This window comes from Rhinoderma darwinii, chromosome 2 (genome assembly GCF_050947455.1).
Source record: "Rhinoderma darwinii isolate aRhiDar2 chromosome 2, aRhiDar2.hap1, whole genome shotgun sequence".
NCBI classification, from domain to species: Eukaryota; Metazoa; Chordata; class Amphibia; order Anura; family Rhinodermatidae; genus Rhinoderma; species Rhinoderma darwinii.
The window spans coordinates 203,191,785-203,209,459 of NC_134688.1; positions in this window are offsets into that span (position 1 = coordinate 203,191,785).

Sequence of the window (17,675 nt, forward strand, 5' to 3'; positions counted from 1 at the left end):
AGCAGTCGCCAGTCCCGATTGCCTCTCAGGGCTGGCGATCTGCTAGTAACCGCTACGATGCAGCAATCGCTTTCGATTGCTGCATCGAAGGGGTTAATGACAGGGATCGGAGCTAGCTCCGGTTCCTGCCGTTACAGGTGGATGTCAGCTGTACAGTACAGCTGACTTCCACCGCTGATGACGCCGGATCAGCTCCTGACCCGGCGCCATCTTGCCGGCAGCTACGGAAGCCGGTCAGGCTCCGCCGCCGGGCGGATCTTGACCGGCTTCGGTGCTAGGCAGACCGGGAGGCCAGTATTAGGCCTTCGGTTGCCATTGCAGCCACCGGAACCCCGGCAATTTCATTGCTGGGGCTCCGGTGAGCTGCAAACACCTTAAGTGCAGCGATCGCGTTTGAGCGCTGCACTTAAGGGGTTAATGGCGGGGATCAAAGCTAATTTCGGCCCCCGCCGTTACAGTCGGATGTCAGCTGTAAGATACAGCTGAGATCCGGTGATGATGGCACCGACTCAGCTTCTGAGCCGGTGCCAAACATTTGACGTACATGTACGGCATTTTGCGGGAAGTCAATGCTTTCCATGATGTACATGTACGGCAAATGTCGGGAAGGGGTTAAAAAGTGGATAATTTATCTAATGATTGTTCTTTTGTAATTTCTCCTTACAGGTGTTTAAATGGTATCCATATAGATAATATTTTATTCTTTGTTTATGCTTTTGGTTTTGGGAAATTGCTGCTAAATAGTTAAGCTTCACAGTAAGGCCAGGATCACACACACAGTTTTGATGCAGTTTTTGTGGCAGTTTTTGTTTCAGTTTTGTGAGCCAAACACAGAAGTAGACACAAAAGAAAAGAGATGCATCAATATATATACCCTTCCTTCTGACATTGGCTCAAAAAACTGAGACATAACTTCCAGAAAAGCCCAAGGCCAGGATCACACACATAGTTTTGTTGCAGTTTTTATGGGAGTTTTTTGCTCAGTTTTTTTAGCGAAAGCCAGACGTGGATCAAAAAGGAAGGAAAGGTTTGAAAAAAAGAATGTACCTACTTTCTTTTGTGTTAAAACCTCTGTTTGGCTCAAAGCACTGAACCAAACACTTCTACAAAAACTGCATCAAAACTATCTGTGTAAAATACTGGCCTAAGTTCGGGTTACCACGTGTCGGATACGCTGTGTAAAAATCACGCAATGTATCCGACCTGGAACCCGCAGCACCTTCTGTCCGATAAAAACCGATACACATTGTGGTGTGCTTTTTCAAACTGAATTTCCGAAGCGGAAAGCAGCACTGTGAAAAAAAAAGTCGTTCATACTTAGCCCCTCCCTCTTCTATGTGCGTAGTCCGGCCTCGTATGACGATGTTGCAGGTCATGTGACACTGCAGCCTGTGATTGGCTGGAGTGGTCACATGCAGGGGGGTAACTAGGAAAGACTGGGCCCCATAGCAAACTCTTGACTGGGGCCCACCAGGTGCCACACGTAGCCCAACTTATAGATGGTGACCCCTGTAGATTGTGCCATTCAGCCACCTGTAGACAGTGTTATCAGCCCCACCTGTAGACAGTGTGACACCCCACTTGTAGATAGTGCCCCCAACCTCCCATTTGTAGATAGTACCATACAGCCCCCCTGTAGATATCACCATACAGCCCCCTGTATATAGCGCCAAATAGCTCCCACTGTATATAAAGCCACACAGCCCCCCTTAGTAGATAGTGCCACACACAGACCCCTGTAGATTGTGCCAAACACAGCCCCCTGTAGATAGAGCCACATCCCTCCCCCTTGTAAATAGCGCTATACAGCACCCTAGTACATAGGGCCACACAGCCCTCCCTTAGTAGTGCCACACAGCCCCTTGTATATAGTGCCACACAGCTCCCCCTTGTGTACAGTGTCACACAGCCACCCCCTTGTATATAGTGCCACACAGCCACCAAAGTAGTACAAGAAAAAGGTGCATCCGAGAAAGTTGTATCAGCCAGGGTGATGTCTATCAAACATGGAAAGGTGGGTTTGGAGGCAGGACTATGTGACTTTCAGTATAGCTGCACCGCCCCATGACCCTTTAATGAGTAATTAACATATACAGTAGTGTGAGCCGTTTTAAAAGTTGATTTTATAGATTTTGCTGCATCTGAAAAAAACATAAATTTGGAAATATTGTCACGTCATGTATTACAGCATGGTGGCGGTTCAAGGGGTTAAAACTACCAGACAGGTTCCCATTAACTATATCTGCCCTGCAATTTTGTTATTATAAATATATTCTATCTAATTACAGCTCCACAATCAAGCTCATACATATATACAGTACCAGAACCAAGCTCAGTACATAAATACAGCACCAGAACAAAGCTCTGACATATATACAGCACTAGAACCAAGCTCTGACATATATACAGTACCTAAACCAAGCTCAGTACATAAATGCGGCACTAGAACCAAACTCATACATATATACGGCACGAAAGCCAAGCTCAATACATATATACAGCATTAGAACCAAGATCTAACATATATACAGCACAAGAATCAACCTCAGTACATAAATACAGTACTAGAACCAAGCTCAGTGTCACAGTCACAGGGTATGTGGACACACTAGGCCGCTCCGCCGTAACGGCAGTATTAGTCTATACAAAAGTCTATAGCAGTTCGTAACACTCGGGTACCTGAACTAGTCCAGACAGTGGCTGTGGCTTCATAATGGATGTAGGTCGGTGCAGCAGGTTGCGCCAGACGTGGCGGATATTACAAGATGGGGCAGAAGATACTGGACGTGGCAGAAGACACTGGATGTGGCAGAAGATACTGGACGTGGCAGACGACAGCAGGTGCAGTAGACTACGACTCCAACACTAGCAGGCACAGGAACAGGAACACAGCACGTGATACAGGAACAGGTAACAGGGCACGGGTACCAACTTGAACGGGAAACACGAAGGGACCATTTGCAAGACAGACTTGGGATATACTAACAACGCTCATGCAAAGATCAGGAGGGCTGGGGCCTTCTTATAGTCCAGGAAATCATGTGGGTTGATGATGATGATTGTTTTCATGTGCGCGCGCTGGCCCTTTAAGTGCGGGCACGAGCGTGCGCGCGCACCCTACGGGAAACAGCGGAAGTGAGTTCTGCCGTCTACTAGGAAGGAGATGGGGACCAGCGCTCACAGATCCATGGCTTCGGGCGTCGGGAGGTGAGTAAACCCGACGGCCCGCTGCCATGGACGTTACACTCAATACATATATATAAAACCAGAACCAAGCTCAGTACATATATACAGCACCATAACAAAGCACAGTACATAAATACAACACCATTACAAAGCTCAGTACATATATACAACACCAGAACCAAGCTCAGTACATATGTACATGTATAGAGTACCAGAGATAAGCTCAGTACAAATATACAGTACCAGAACAAAGCTCATACATACTTACAGCACCAGAACAAAGCTCCATACTTAAATACAGCATAAGAACCAAGATCAGTACATATTTACAGCACCAGAACAAATACAGCTCAATTTAGTGCAAACCCAGCCAAATAGGTTTGTACGGCACAAAACTACAGCTCCCAGCATGGCCCGAACAATGGTAAGGATTTGCTGGGTGATGCTGTTTCACAAAAAAAAAAATCATACCACCCATCATCTCGCTGCAGATCATACAGTGACTACAGTACTGATTAGAGGCAGAATACAAATTTACATTAAGTGACTCACCGGTGACGTCTCAGATTCTAGTTATTTTTCTCTTTTGTTCTTCCTCCGGTCCAGACCTCTATGATGGATTTCTCCCAACCACGACCAATTTCTGCAGTTTTCCGCTCAGATGTCTTCAGCTTCTCACTTCTAAAACATTTCTGCACCTCTAAACGAAGATAAACTTCTCAACACCTCTAAATATAATAGTGCTATACACTGCACCTCTAACTATAATAGCGCCATATAGTGTCCTTGATTATAATAGTACCATACACTGTGTCCCACACACACACACTGTGCCCCCTGTAGATAGTGCCCCCATAGAGCCTCTGTAGATAGTGCCCACATGTAGACTCCAGAGCTGCAAGGCAATAGTGCTAACCACTGAGCCACCATGCTTCCCTACATATAGCTTCCCCTATAGATAGTGTGCCACGTATAGCCGACCTCTGTAGATAGTGCCTCATATATAGCCCACCCCTTTAGATAGTGTCCTACATATAGGCCCCTGTATGTAGTGCCCCACAGGTAACCCACCTCTGTATATAGTGTCCCACATATAGCCCACCCCTGTAGATAGTGCCCTACAAATAGCTCCCCTATAGATAGTACTTCACATATAGCCCACCACTGTAGATAGTGCCTCACATATAGCTCCCCCTGTATGTAGTGTCCCACATATAGCCAACCCCTGTAGACAGTGCCCTACATATAACACACCTGTAGATAGTGCCCCACAGGTAACCCACCCCTGTATATAGTGTCTCACATATAGCCCACCCCTGTAGATAGTGCCCTACATATAGCTCCCCCTGTATATAGTGCTCCAGATCCCCACATATAGACCCCCCATGTAGATACAGCCCTCACTATAGATAATGCCACTCACGGTTTTAGTAGGAAAAAACTCACATACTCACCCTGATCCTGTTCCCGTGCCGTCCGGTGGCAATGCAGATCTGTACTCTTCTGAGCAGGTCTGCTGGAGCTGAACGACGCAAGTGGCGCGTCATTGAAAGGAGCTGATTGGCAAGGCAGAATGGCTTGCCCTGTCAATCAGAGCCTTTCAACCATGGAAGCGGTGTGATGACATCATCGTGCCGCTAGCATAGTTGAAAGGCGCTGAATGGTCGGGTTGTTCACTCAGTGCTGATGTGATGCATATTTTGCATGTATTGCATGTCAAACCAAGAACGGAACCTAAACATAAGAAATATATAAAGGAAGAAATTACAGGTCTGCTCTCCTGGATCCAATTCTGGATTTAGCTTTTAGGGCATGCCCAGACGTGGCAGAGTTCTTCCGCCACTGTCCGCATCAATGCCGCACAGAATCTGCGTTGCATATTCTGTTGCGGTTTTGCCTAGAATGGGCATTACATTGATGCAGACTAGCCGTTGCGTATTGAGGGGAAGAGGGCTTCCCTTCTCTCTATCAGTGCAGGATAGAGAGAAGGGACAGCCCTTTCCCTAGTAAAAGTAACAGAAATTCTTACTCACCCGGCCGTTGTCTTGGTCCCTCTTTCGCCATCCTGCCCGACCTCCCTGGATGACGCGGCAGTCCATGTGACCGCTGCAGCATGTGACTGGCCTGTGATTGGCTGCAGCCGTCACTTGGACTGAAACGTCATCCCAGGAGGCCGGACTGGAGGAAGAAGCAGGGAGTTCTCGGTAAGTATTAACTTCTATTTTTTTTACAGGTTGATGTACAGGGTGGGCCATTTATATGGATACACCTAAATAAAATGGGAATGGTTGGTGATATTAACTTCCTGTTTGTGGCACATTAGTATATGGGAGGGGGGAAACTTTTCAAGCTGGGTGTTGACCATGACGGCCATTTTGAAGTCGGCCATTTTGTATCCAACTTTAGTTTTTTCAATGGGAAGAGGGTCATGTGACACATCAAACTTATCGAGAATTTCACAAGAAAAACAATGGTGTGCTTGGTTTTAACGTTACTTTATTCTTTCATGAGTTATTTACAAGTTTCTGACCACTTATAAAATTTGTTCAAAGTGCTGCCCATTGTGTTGGATTGTCAATGCAACCCTCTTCTCCCACTCTTCACACACTGAAAGCAACACCGCAGAAGAAATGCTAGCACAGGCTTCCAGTATTCGTAGTTTCAGTTGCTGCACATCTCGTATCTTCACAGCATTTTGTTCAGTGATGAGGCAAACTTTTATGTGAATGGTGAAGTTAACAAACAAAACCACCGCTATTGGTCTGACACTAACCCACATTGGATAGATCCCTTCAAGACGGTTGGAACACAAAAACTGATGGTATGGTGTGGTATATGGGGTACAAAGATAGTGGGGCCATTCTTCATCAATGGAAACCTCAAGGCCACGGGGTATCTGAAATTGCTACATGATGATGTGTTTCCCTCTTTATGCACTGAAGCTGGCACGTTCCCTGAGTTTTTCCAGCAAGATGGTGCACCACCACATTATGGGTGTCAGGTCCGAGCATTCCTAGATGAACAGTTTCCTGGAAAGTGGATTGGTCGTCGTGGGCCAGTTGAATGGCCCCTTAGGTCTCCCGATCTGACCCCCTTAGACTTTTATCTTTGGAGTCATCGGAAGGCAATTGTCTATGCTGTGAAGATACGAGATGTGCAGCAACTGAAACTACGCATACTGGAAGCCTGTGCTAGCATTTCTTCTGCGGTGTTGCTATTAGTGTGCGAAGAGTGGGAGAAGAGGGTTGCATTGACAATCCAACACAATGGGCAGCACTTTGAACACATTTTATAAGTGGTCAGAAACTTGTAAATAACTCATGAAAGAATAAAGTAACGTTAAAACCAAGCACACCATTGTTTTTCTTATGAAATTCTCGATAAGTTTGATGTGTCACATGACCCTCTTCCCATTGAACAAACTAAAGTTGGATACAAAATGGCCGACTTCAAAATGGCCGCCATGGTCAACACCCAGCTTGAAAAGTTTCCCCCCTCCCATATACTAATGTGCCACAAACAGGAAGTTAATATCACCAACCATTCCCATTTTATTTTGGTGTATCCATATAAATGGCCCACCCTGTATATTGTGATCGAAAGTCACTGTCCAGGGTACTGAAACAGTTACTGCTGATCGCTTAACTCTTTCAGCACCCTGGACAGTGACTATTTACTGACGTCGCATAGCAATGCTCCCGTAATTACGGGTGCACACACGTAGTCACCCGTAATTACGGGAGCCCCATTGACTTCCTCAGTCTGGCTGTAGACCTAGAAATACATAGGTCCAGCCAGTATGAAGAAATGTCATGTTAGTAAAACCAATACGCTCCGCAGCACACATAACATCTGCGGACCTCATTGCGGAATTTTGACTCTCCATTGAAGTCAATGGAGAAATTCCGCAATGAGTCCGCAACAAGTCCGCTACACGTCCGCAACAACCAGTGTATGCTGCGGACACCAAATTCTGCACCGCAGACTATGCTCCACAGTGGAATTGTCTGCAACGTGTAAACAAACCCTACTAAAAAGCTGTGGAAGGCAATGGAGAAACGTGTACTCTGCGGATTTCCGCTGCGGAGTGTCCGCAGCGGAATTCCAGAGCAATTCCGCCACGTCTGGTCATGCCCTAAGGGCTTTTCCGCAGTGGAATTTCTGCAGAATTGGCGCTGAAATTTTCTGCAACAATTCCGTTACATGTGGACAAGCCCTAAATTGCATGCAAAAGGCCTTATTCACACGAACGTGTCCGTTTTGCGCGGTTAAAACATGCAGCGTTTTTCCTGCGTTGCAGTTCCGTGTGACATCCGTGTACGGTGCGTGTCTGTGTTTTTTACGCGCGTATGTCATCCGTATGTCACTCGTTTTTTATGTCAGCAAAATAAACTGAAGGAGGTGTTTTTCTTTTTCTCATTATTCCTTCAGCAACTGTTGCGTGAATCATGGACAGCACACGGAATTGTACGTCCATGTGCTGTCCGCGATTTTCACGCACCCATTGACTTCACGGTCGCAACGCGGCTAACATTCGCGCCGGCACCATGTTCGGTGTGGCTGTCAAACAGCCTGTTAGTGACCGCATGTTAACGCGGGTAAACCGTCCCTTTATTTGCAAAATCGTGTGGCCATGAATTACTACACCCTTTATGGCTGCACAATTTTGCAAATTACAAGAACTTACCCCCTATTTATTCTCTATGGCAGCGCCAGAAACAGCCGAATACTGCACTCGGCTATCTCCGGCGCTCCCATAGCGAATTAATGGAGCGGCAGTACGCATGCGCATGTCACCGGAATACCTCTTAACGAGGTAATTGTCAGCCGCTCCTACATGGTGCTGGCACGGTTGTTGGCCGCGTTGCGACAATGTCAGGGCCGCTCCGTGTGGCCGTACCCTAAGTGTAGTAAGAATCCAAGTTGTAAAGGGTAATGAACATAGATCTGATCGTTTACATTTGGATCCTGCGTGTCATAGACCCGCCGACACTGAACCCGTCAGGTCCACGGGAATGATGGATTCAGTGTAAAGCGAATGATACAGCTGTTCTAAATAGAGAATATAGAACAGTCAACTCTCCAAAAGTAAACCTAATTTTTTAATAAAAACTATTTACAAAGTTACACTAATAACACTGACTAATATATTTCTTAAAAAAAAAAAAAGGCCCTCAAAGGTGTACATAGCCATTAAATATTTTCGCAGCTGTAGTAATCTTTCTTTTACGACTGTACAACAAAGTGACAAATGGCTACTGGAGAAGAAGTTACTGAAACCTGAGTTAGAAAGGACCTTACACAATTAAAATCTATTTATTAGGGCCCCATTCACATCATGTTTTTGTCATATGTTTGTAGTAACGCATTAAACGGAGGCTGTGATGAATGCTTTACAGTGGCATTCGTCAATCGTAGGCTATTATGGCATCTGTATAACGTATCTGTCATGAGTTTTTCAAAAGCGTCTAAAACACATAATAAATCTGACTTCTGGCGCATTTAGCTTAGTAAATTCTCCGGATAAGTGTAAACTTAGCCCAATAAATATAGGTAATGAGATTGAAAATAATGCTCACTATCTATGTAAATAAGCTTCTTAAAAAATATCCTTTTTGAAATTCTAAAGTTACAGTTTTGGGACATTTTAATAAGAGATTAAACACTACAGTAGTTAAAGTACTATAAATACATTTCTTTTCACTGTCACATCTTACTGAAAACGTCATGCTCTTCAAATATATTGCTTTTAAGAAATTAGTTAAAGAGCTTATTTCAAAGGCTTAACAATCATACACAAGTGTCTGCAGATGTTTATCTTTGATGTTTTTTGCACAATAACAAAAATACAGCTTTTTAAGACTTTATGAGGGAGATTTCAGACGCCAGTTTTAATCTACAGATCGCTTGGTTATACGCCAGAAAGTAAATATTTGCGCCAGTTTCTGGCGTAAAATATATTTACTTTAGTGGGGCACAACAGGCCCCTTTCATTAAGAAAAAGTGGCGTGGGCGGCATAAATACATTAAAATACATACTTTTTGCACAAATTGCGACTTTTGATGCATTGGCGACTTTTCTACACCAGAAAACTGGCATGAAAAAGTTAAATTATCCCTCCCGATATGTTCTCTGTAATGTGTGTGATAAATAAAAGAAAACAAATGAACTATAAAACAAATAAATCCGATTAAAAGTGACATAGGTGATCAGAATACCCTTTGACCTATTTAATTTAACCAGAAATAATGTCGATCAAGCTGGTCCATGGTAAAATAGTTTCTAGTGAAACACAACATTACACACGTCAGATTTGTTGCAGAAATTGGGGTTATTTTGGTTGATTCCTGCAAACAATATTCAGATGAATGGGACAGTCGTAGAAATTTCTGCAACAAATCTTCCGCGTGTAAGTATACAATTTTAGTAAACCTTATGTAACGTGGATGTGCTTTATTGTAGGTCATTACAATTAAGCCTTTCTGGGCAGATAATCCTAAACATGCTTTTTCGTAAAGCCTAGTAATGTTTTGGCTTTAACTTAGGCCTAAATTGTGTAATTATTACAATGCTTAATGTGTAGCTAAACGTTCGGCAAACTTCTGACATGTCATAGGGACATGTCAGAAGTTTGGACTGGTGGGGGTCCGAGCACGGAGACCTCCACCAATCGCTAGAACGAAGCAGCTGAAGTGCTCGTGTGAGCGCTCAGCTGCTTCGTGTCTGTTCGGCTTTTTACAGAAATAAATGTATTGGTGTATGGACTCAATAGAAAGTCTATGAGCCCGTACTCCGATACATCGGCTTTCCTGAAAAAGCCGAACAGACACAAAGCGGCTGAGCGCTCACACGAGTGCTTCAGCTGCTTCATTCTAGCGATTGGTGGGGTTCTCCGTGCTCGGACCCCCACAAATCCAAACTTCTGACATTTCACTATGACATGTCAGAAGTTTGTCGAACGTTTAGCTACACTTTAAACGGAATGTATCAACTAAACATTTTTCCTATCTAAAACCAGATAGATAGTGATACATATTGCTTTCTTCTGATTTGTTTTAATTTTCTTGATGCAGATCTATTTACTACTTGACGACCACCCCCTGTATATGAACAATGGCTGGTTAAGGTCATTAAAGTCCCTGCCATAGCATATCTACCGCGCGGGCTTTAGCTGACTGCCAGAGCGATCACAGCTAAATGTCTGCTGGGGACCCTGGAGAGAAGGCAGAACGGGTTTTCACCGCTTCTGTTTTCTATGTTCTTACGTACCCAGAGCTCAATGAGCGCTGTGTATTCAGTAGAATAGAGGCAGCAGCAGTCACATGATCGCCAGGATGCTGTTAGTGGGAGGATGCTGCTGGGTCTAACTATAGTCACTATAAGGCCTCATTTACACGAGCGTAATATACGCGCGTGCGACGCGCGTGCTTTTCACGCGTGTCGTACGCACCTATATTACTCTATGGGGCAGTGCAGACAATGCGTGAATTTTGCGAAGCGCGAGTGCATTGCGTAAAACTCACGACATGTTCTATAATTGTAATGATAGGGGTAGGAAAACGGACAAGTGAGCCCTAATCTACCCGCCACTCTGTCCCTGCCTACTTGCAACGACCTGCCCTTGGCGACGGGGTACAACTGGGCGGCGGTCCCTACGCTCAGTAAGTGCATGAGACAAACAGACAAGGGTACACAAAGCTAAGGGAAATGGGGCAGTTGCCCACGGCAACACCGTGAGCAACAAGAGTGGTGAACGAGCCGAGTCAAAGCAGGAGTGCACAAGGTACCAAACGCAGAGCAGGAGACTAGTCAGTAAGCCAGGGTCAGTATGGAGCAGGATCAAATAGTCAGAAGCTGTAGCTGGGCCAGGAAACCACACGGGAAGAATCACAAGCAATTAGGAACAGGAAAGGCAGGTATAAATAGACAGAGGGCGGGAGCTAGCTGAGTCTGGCCAGGCTGCGATAGGCTCTCCCACTCCTAAGCCTGCCAGCCTGAGTGGTGGAAGCTGGAGTCAGTCTCAGAGACATAGACTCAGGTGAAGACTGATTACCTATGGAAGTTAACCCCGAAGCTGTGCCTGGCAGATCCTTTACAATAATCGTGCATTTTTCGCGCATCACGCACCCATTGAAGTCAATGGGTGCGTGAAAACCACGAAGGTCGCACGGAAGCACTTCCGTGCGAACTGCGTGATTCGCGCAAGAGCTGTCAAACTGAATGTAAACAGAAAAGCACCACGTGCTTTTCTGTTTACAAACATCCGAACGGAGTGTCTTAGAGATGAGCGAACCGAACTTCACCGGGTTCGGCCGAACTCGGTTTGACCGAACCCGGCAGGAGACAGTCACTGTCCAGGGTGCTGAAAGAGTTAAACTATTTCAGCACCCTGGACAGTGACTTCCGATCCCAATATACGTGAACGTGTAAAAAAAAAAAAAGTTCTGACTTACCGATAACTCCCGGCTTCTTCCTCCAGTCTGACCTCCCGGGATGACAATTCAGTCCAAGTGACAGCTGCAGCCAATCACAAGCCAAGCACAGGCTGCAGCGGTCACATGGACTGCCGCATCATCCAGGGAGGTGGGGTCAGATGTCAAGAGAGGCGCGTCACCAAGGAAGCGTCAACAAGGCAACGGCCGGGAAGTTCTCGGTAAGTACGAACCTCTTTTTTTTTTAAACAGGTTACTCGATATGGTGATCGGAATTCACTGTCGAGGGTGATGAAAGATTTACTGCCGATCAGTTAACTCTTTCAGCACCCTGGACAGTGACTGACGTCGACTAGCCTCATCTCTTTGATGGCGGCTATGCGAAAATCACGCAGCCGCGCATCATACACTGATGACACACGGAGCTGTCAAGTGCCTTTTGCGCACGCAAAACGCTGCATTTTTTTGCGTGCGCAAAACGCACACGCTCGTGTAAATGAGGCCTAAGGGTATGTTCACATACTAGACTAAAATCTGCTGTAAAATATGGAGCTGTTTTCAAGGGAAAACAGCCTCTGATTTTCAGCCGTTTTTTAAGTATCAAGCGTTTTTTGATGCGTTTTTTGCGGCCGTTTTTGAAGTTATTTTTCTATTGACACAATGAAAAACGGCTCCAAAATGGCTCAAGAAGTTACATGCACTTCTTTTTACAGGGCGTTTTTTTACGCCCCGTTTTTACAAACGCCTGCGTAAAATGCCCTGTCGGAACGAAAAGCCTTTTTTCCCAGTGAAATCAATGGGCAGATGTTTGGAGGAGCTTTTGTTTTTTCAGCCTTTTTTTGGGGGCGTTTACGGCCGTGTGAACATAGCCTAACAGGGCTGCTTTCCTCTGTAACTTGGCCTGCTGCGCAGCCCCAGTTACAGTGGAAAACTAAAGTGAAAAAAAAAATTAAACAATAAAGTCCCCCAATGGTGTTTTTTGAACTTTGAGGGACATACCATAATGATAAAAATGTAAAAGTAAAAAAGTAAAAATTAGTAAAATAAAAAATACACATATGGTATAATACCCAGCCTAAAAAAAATCTCTCCGCCAATCATTCTCGTAACGCTAGCCCTGACCCAATTGTAATAAAAAAATACTTGCAATATATCAAAATTTACGGTAGACAATAAGCTAAAAAGTAAAAACTATAAGCCTAACAATTCTAAAAATGCAAAAATTATGTGTATTTAAATGATAAAAAAAAAGAAACCATCATTGTTCATGTAAAAAACATTGCATAAATCACGTTGTTAGTAAAACATAAAAAAATATATAGCCGTTTTACGAACAGGTGCGAAAAATGGCTACACGGTGTCTGGTCCTCAAGGCTCAAAATAGCCTGCTCCTGAATCGGTCTTAATTTTGGACAGCTTAGAACTAGACTATATGTGCCACATTTATCACAGGGGTTCATGCTGGGTGAGTATTTTGGCTCATCTTTAGGCTAGATTCACACGTAGTTTTAATGCAGTGCCGTGTTTTAAATGCATGTTTAAATGTGGCCAGATGTTAAAGTCTATAGTAAAAAGAATTAAATGCACTACACCACTGTGTTTTTGGTTTGTGACATTTTTGAGGTAATTCTGTGGTCAGTGGCGGTTTTTTTCAAACGCAGCATGCTCTCATATACAAAATGACACTAAATAAAAACCCAAGACGCCACCAAAGACGCCATTAAATAAGTTTTTTGATGCAGCTTAAATTGACAGAAAAATTCTCTGTGTGAAAGAGGCCTATATGAAGGAAAAGTATAGAGAAAAGACTAGGAGCACGTTCAGACGTGGCAGAGTATTTCCGCTGCAAATGTTGGTGCAAATTTGGGGCAATTACGCAACGAATCTGCACCAACAGTTGCATATTTGACAGGTAATTCAGACGTTGCAGAAAAGACCGGACTTGCCACAGATTTCAGATTTTGCATTGCAAAGGCTGAAATCCGCAGTGAAATTCTGCTTCTTCTTCGCAACAGACAGTGCATGCTGTGGAGGGAAAATTCTGCACCGTAGCCTATGGTCCGCAGCGGAGTTTTCCGCAACGTTTGCACGAAGATAACTAAAAAGGTGTGGAAACCAATGGGCAAACTGTCTACTAAGGAATTCCACTGCGGACTGTCCGGAGCGGAATTCCACAGCAATTCTGCCACTTCTGAATGTGCCCTTAGGGTATGTTCACACGGCTTATTTTCGGCCGTTTTTTGGCAGAATGCCTCCAAACATCTGTCCATTGATTTCAATGGGAAAAATGGCGTTCTGTTCTGACGGGCCGTTTTTTTATGTGGCCGTTTTAAGAACCGGCCATGTAAAAAAACGGCCGCGAAAAAGAAGTGCATGTCACTTCATGAGCTGGTTTTTGGGCTATTTTTCATTGACTCTATAGAAAAACAGCTCCAAAAACGTCCGTAAAAAACGCAGCGAAAAACACAAGTTGCTAAAAAAAGAACGGCAGAAAATTAGTAGATGTTTTCCCTTGAAAACAGCTCCGTATTTTCAGAAGTTTTTTGCTAAGTGTGTGAACATAGCCTAATACTTATCCTCTATTTTGTTTCCACTACTGTTTTTAACTTAAAAATCTGCATTAAAAAAACTGCATGAAAACTTCATGTGTGATTCTAGCCTTAGACACTTTTGGCTAACTTTATGCCAGCTCTTGGTTGGCTTACTTTAGATCAATTTTTTTGGCCAGAATTCTGGTGCATTCGCTGTACATAATTATCAGGGCAGCCATCTTGTCATCTACTTAAACAGCAGTTCAGAGATTTGTTTTACAGCAGCCACATGCACATAGGAAACTGAAGTCTGGAGATGACTAATTGACTTATTGGGAAGATGCATGGGGCAAGCTCTGTGATCTGTGATTTTGAAAATATTTAGCTTTTGGAGCATGCTCAGTAAGATACACACAAATGTTGCTAAATATATGTTGTACCCATACTTTTTTTGCTTGTGCAAACCCGGCCTGACCTGCTGTAGGCTGTCCAATAGTTAGTGTTAAATGACCCAAACATTTTCAAAATAAAATAGTTTTTATTGAGACATGATAGAAATACAAAATACAGTTAATAGCATCAAAAATTGATTACAATATAAGTCCTCACAGTAAAGAAAATACTGAGTGGGCTACTGACCATAACATCTACACTACCGTTCAAAAGTTTGGGGTCACCCAGACAATTTTGTGTTTTCCATGCAAACTCACACTTATATTTATCAAATGAGTTGCAAAATGACGAGAAAATATAGTCAAGACATTGACAAGGTTAGAAATAATGATTTTTATTTGAAATAATAATTTTCTCCTTCAAACTTTGCTTTCGTCAAAGAATGCTCCATTTGCAGCAATTACAGCATTGCAGACCTTTGGCATTCTAGCTGTTAATTTGCTAAGATAATCAGGAGAAATTTCACCCCATGCTTCCAGAAGCCCCTCCCACAAGTTGGATTGGCTTGATGGGCACTTCTTGCGTACCATACGGTCAAGCTGCTCCTACAACAGCTCTATGGGGTTGAGATCTGGTGACTGCGCTGGCCACTCCATTACAGATAGAATACCAGCTGCCTGCTTCTTCCCTAAATAGTTCTTGCATAATTTGGAGGTGTGCTTTGTGTCATTGTCCTGTTGTAGGATGAAATTGGCTCCAATCAAGCGCTGTCCACAGGGTATGGCATGGCGTTGCAAAATGGAGTGATAGCCTTCCTTAGTCAAAATCCCTTTTACCTTGTACACATCTCCCACTTTACCAGCACCAAAGCAACCCCAGACCATCACATTACCTCCACCATGCTTGACAGATGGCGTCAGGCACTCTTCCAGCATCTTTTCAGTTGTTCTGCGTCTCACAAATGTTCTTCTGTGTGATCCAAACACCTCAAACTTCGATTCGTCTGTCCATAACACTTTTTTACAATCTTCCTCTATCCAATATCTGTGTGCTTTTGCCCATATTAATCTTTTCCTTTTATTAGCCAGTCTCAGATATGGCTTTTTCTTTGCCACTCTGCGCTGAAGGCCAGCATCCCGGAGTCGCCTCTTCACTGTAGATGTTGACACTGGCGTTTTGCGGGTACTATTTAATGAAGCTGCCAGTTGAGGACCTGTGAGGCGTCTATTTCTCAAACTAGAGACTCTAATGTACTTGTCTTGTTGCTCAGTTGTGCAGCGGAGCCTCCCACTTCTCTTTCTACTCTGGTTAGAGCCTGCTTGTGCTGTCCTCTGAAGGGAGTAGTACACACCGTTGTAGGAAATCTTCAGTTTCATGGCAATTTCTCGCATGGAATAGCCTTAATTTCTAAGAACAAGAATAGACTGTCGAGTTTCACATGAAAGCTCTCTTTTTCTAGCCATTTTGAGAGTTTAATCAAACCCCCAAATGTAATGCTCCAGATTCTCAACTAGCTCAAAGGAAGGTCAGTTTTATAGCTCCTCTAAGCAGCAAAACTGTTTACAGTGGTGCTAACATAATTGCACAAGGGTTTTCAAGTGTTTTCTAATCATCCATTAGCCTTCTAACACAGTTAGCAAACACAATGTACCATTAGAACACTGGAGTGATGGTTGCTGGAAATGGGCCTCTATACACCTATGTAGACATTGCATTAAAAACCAGACGTTTGCAGCTAGAATAGTCATTTAGCGCATTAACAATGTATAGAGTGTATTTCTGATTAATTTAATGTTATCTTCATTGAAAAAACTGTGCTTTTCTTTCAAAAAGAAGGAGATTTCTAGGTGATCCTAAACTTTTGAACGGTAGTGTATATTTACTGTGAGGACTTATATTTTAATCAATTTGTGATGCTATTAACTGTATTTTGTATTTTAATCATGTCTCAATAAAAACTATTTTATTTTGAATATGTTTGGCTCATTTAACACTGATTTTCTGCATAAACTATGTTTAAACTATGACTTTGGTGTTTTACCAAATTATTCTATTGAGGCACTTTTTGGGTGTTGTAGGCTGTCCAATAGTGTTTACCGCTTAAAATTGTGTTCATGCTATCTAAATTTGGGGCATGCTTGAAACAGATTGAACCTTGCACAAAGCTGACAGACATGAGAGAAATCTGCAAAAACTGGCAACCAGATGATCCATAAGTATGAGCAAGCAATCATGTGCGCCATTTATAGAACCCGTTTTATTTACTTTGCAAATGGAATGTGCTCGCATACTTTTCTAGTGATCAGAAAGACATTTTGCTAGTACACATATATTATTATTTATATTACGCAAGGGTTGTCAGTTAGAGATTTATAGATCATACCATGGAATCTAAAAAAATCCATTATCTCAGTTTATTTTCATTTTCATACAAAGCTTTGTCCAGGTTCTACAGATTAAAATTTTGAAGGAAATTACAGGTGCTATGGATATTTGGCAGTGATTCCATGGCTACAGGAGGTCAATGTGAGTTAAATGTTTTGTACATAAAACCCATACCAATTAGAAAAGTATACATTTATTAGTACAAATAACTTATGACAGCTTAATCCATGTTATAATAATATTAAAAAACACGTTAATCTTGCTGCATTCTCTTCCAGTCACAATCTAATTGAGGAATGATGGTACAATGAAAGGAGAAATATAATTCTCATTTTCTTCCCTGTGACGTTTCCAATGCTTGGGTTGAAATTATCATTGCATTCCAGGGAAGGGTTGGCTGCACTTCAGTAGCTGCACATTTGTTCACTTCCATCACTTGTTAGGCAGAAAGAAAAATACATGCACACCCAAGAAGTGAAAATCCAGCACCCGTTCATTTCAATTGCTTAGTTATTTCACCTTTTCTGCTATTTATAGTATTGCTATATTTCAGTTACCATTACCAATATATTTTTTTAAGATTAAACTGATTTTAATATTAATTGAGAATAATACTACACTGGATGTTATTTCTGATGAAATATAAAGAGGTATATAGAAATTTAGCGCTGTGTAGTACAGAAAAAAAAGAAAATAATTTTCAAGCAGGAAAGCTTTACACTAGAATAAGGGCATGGCCAGACGTAG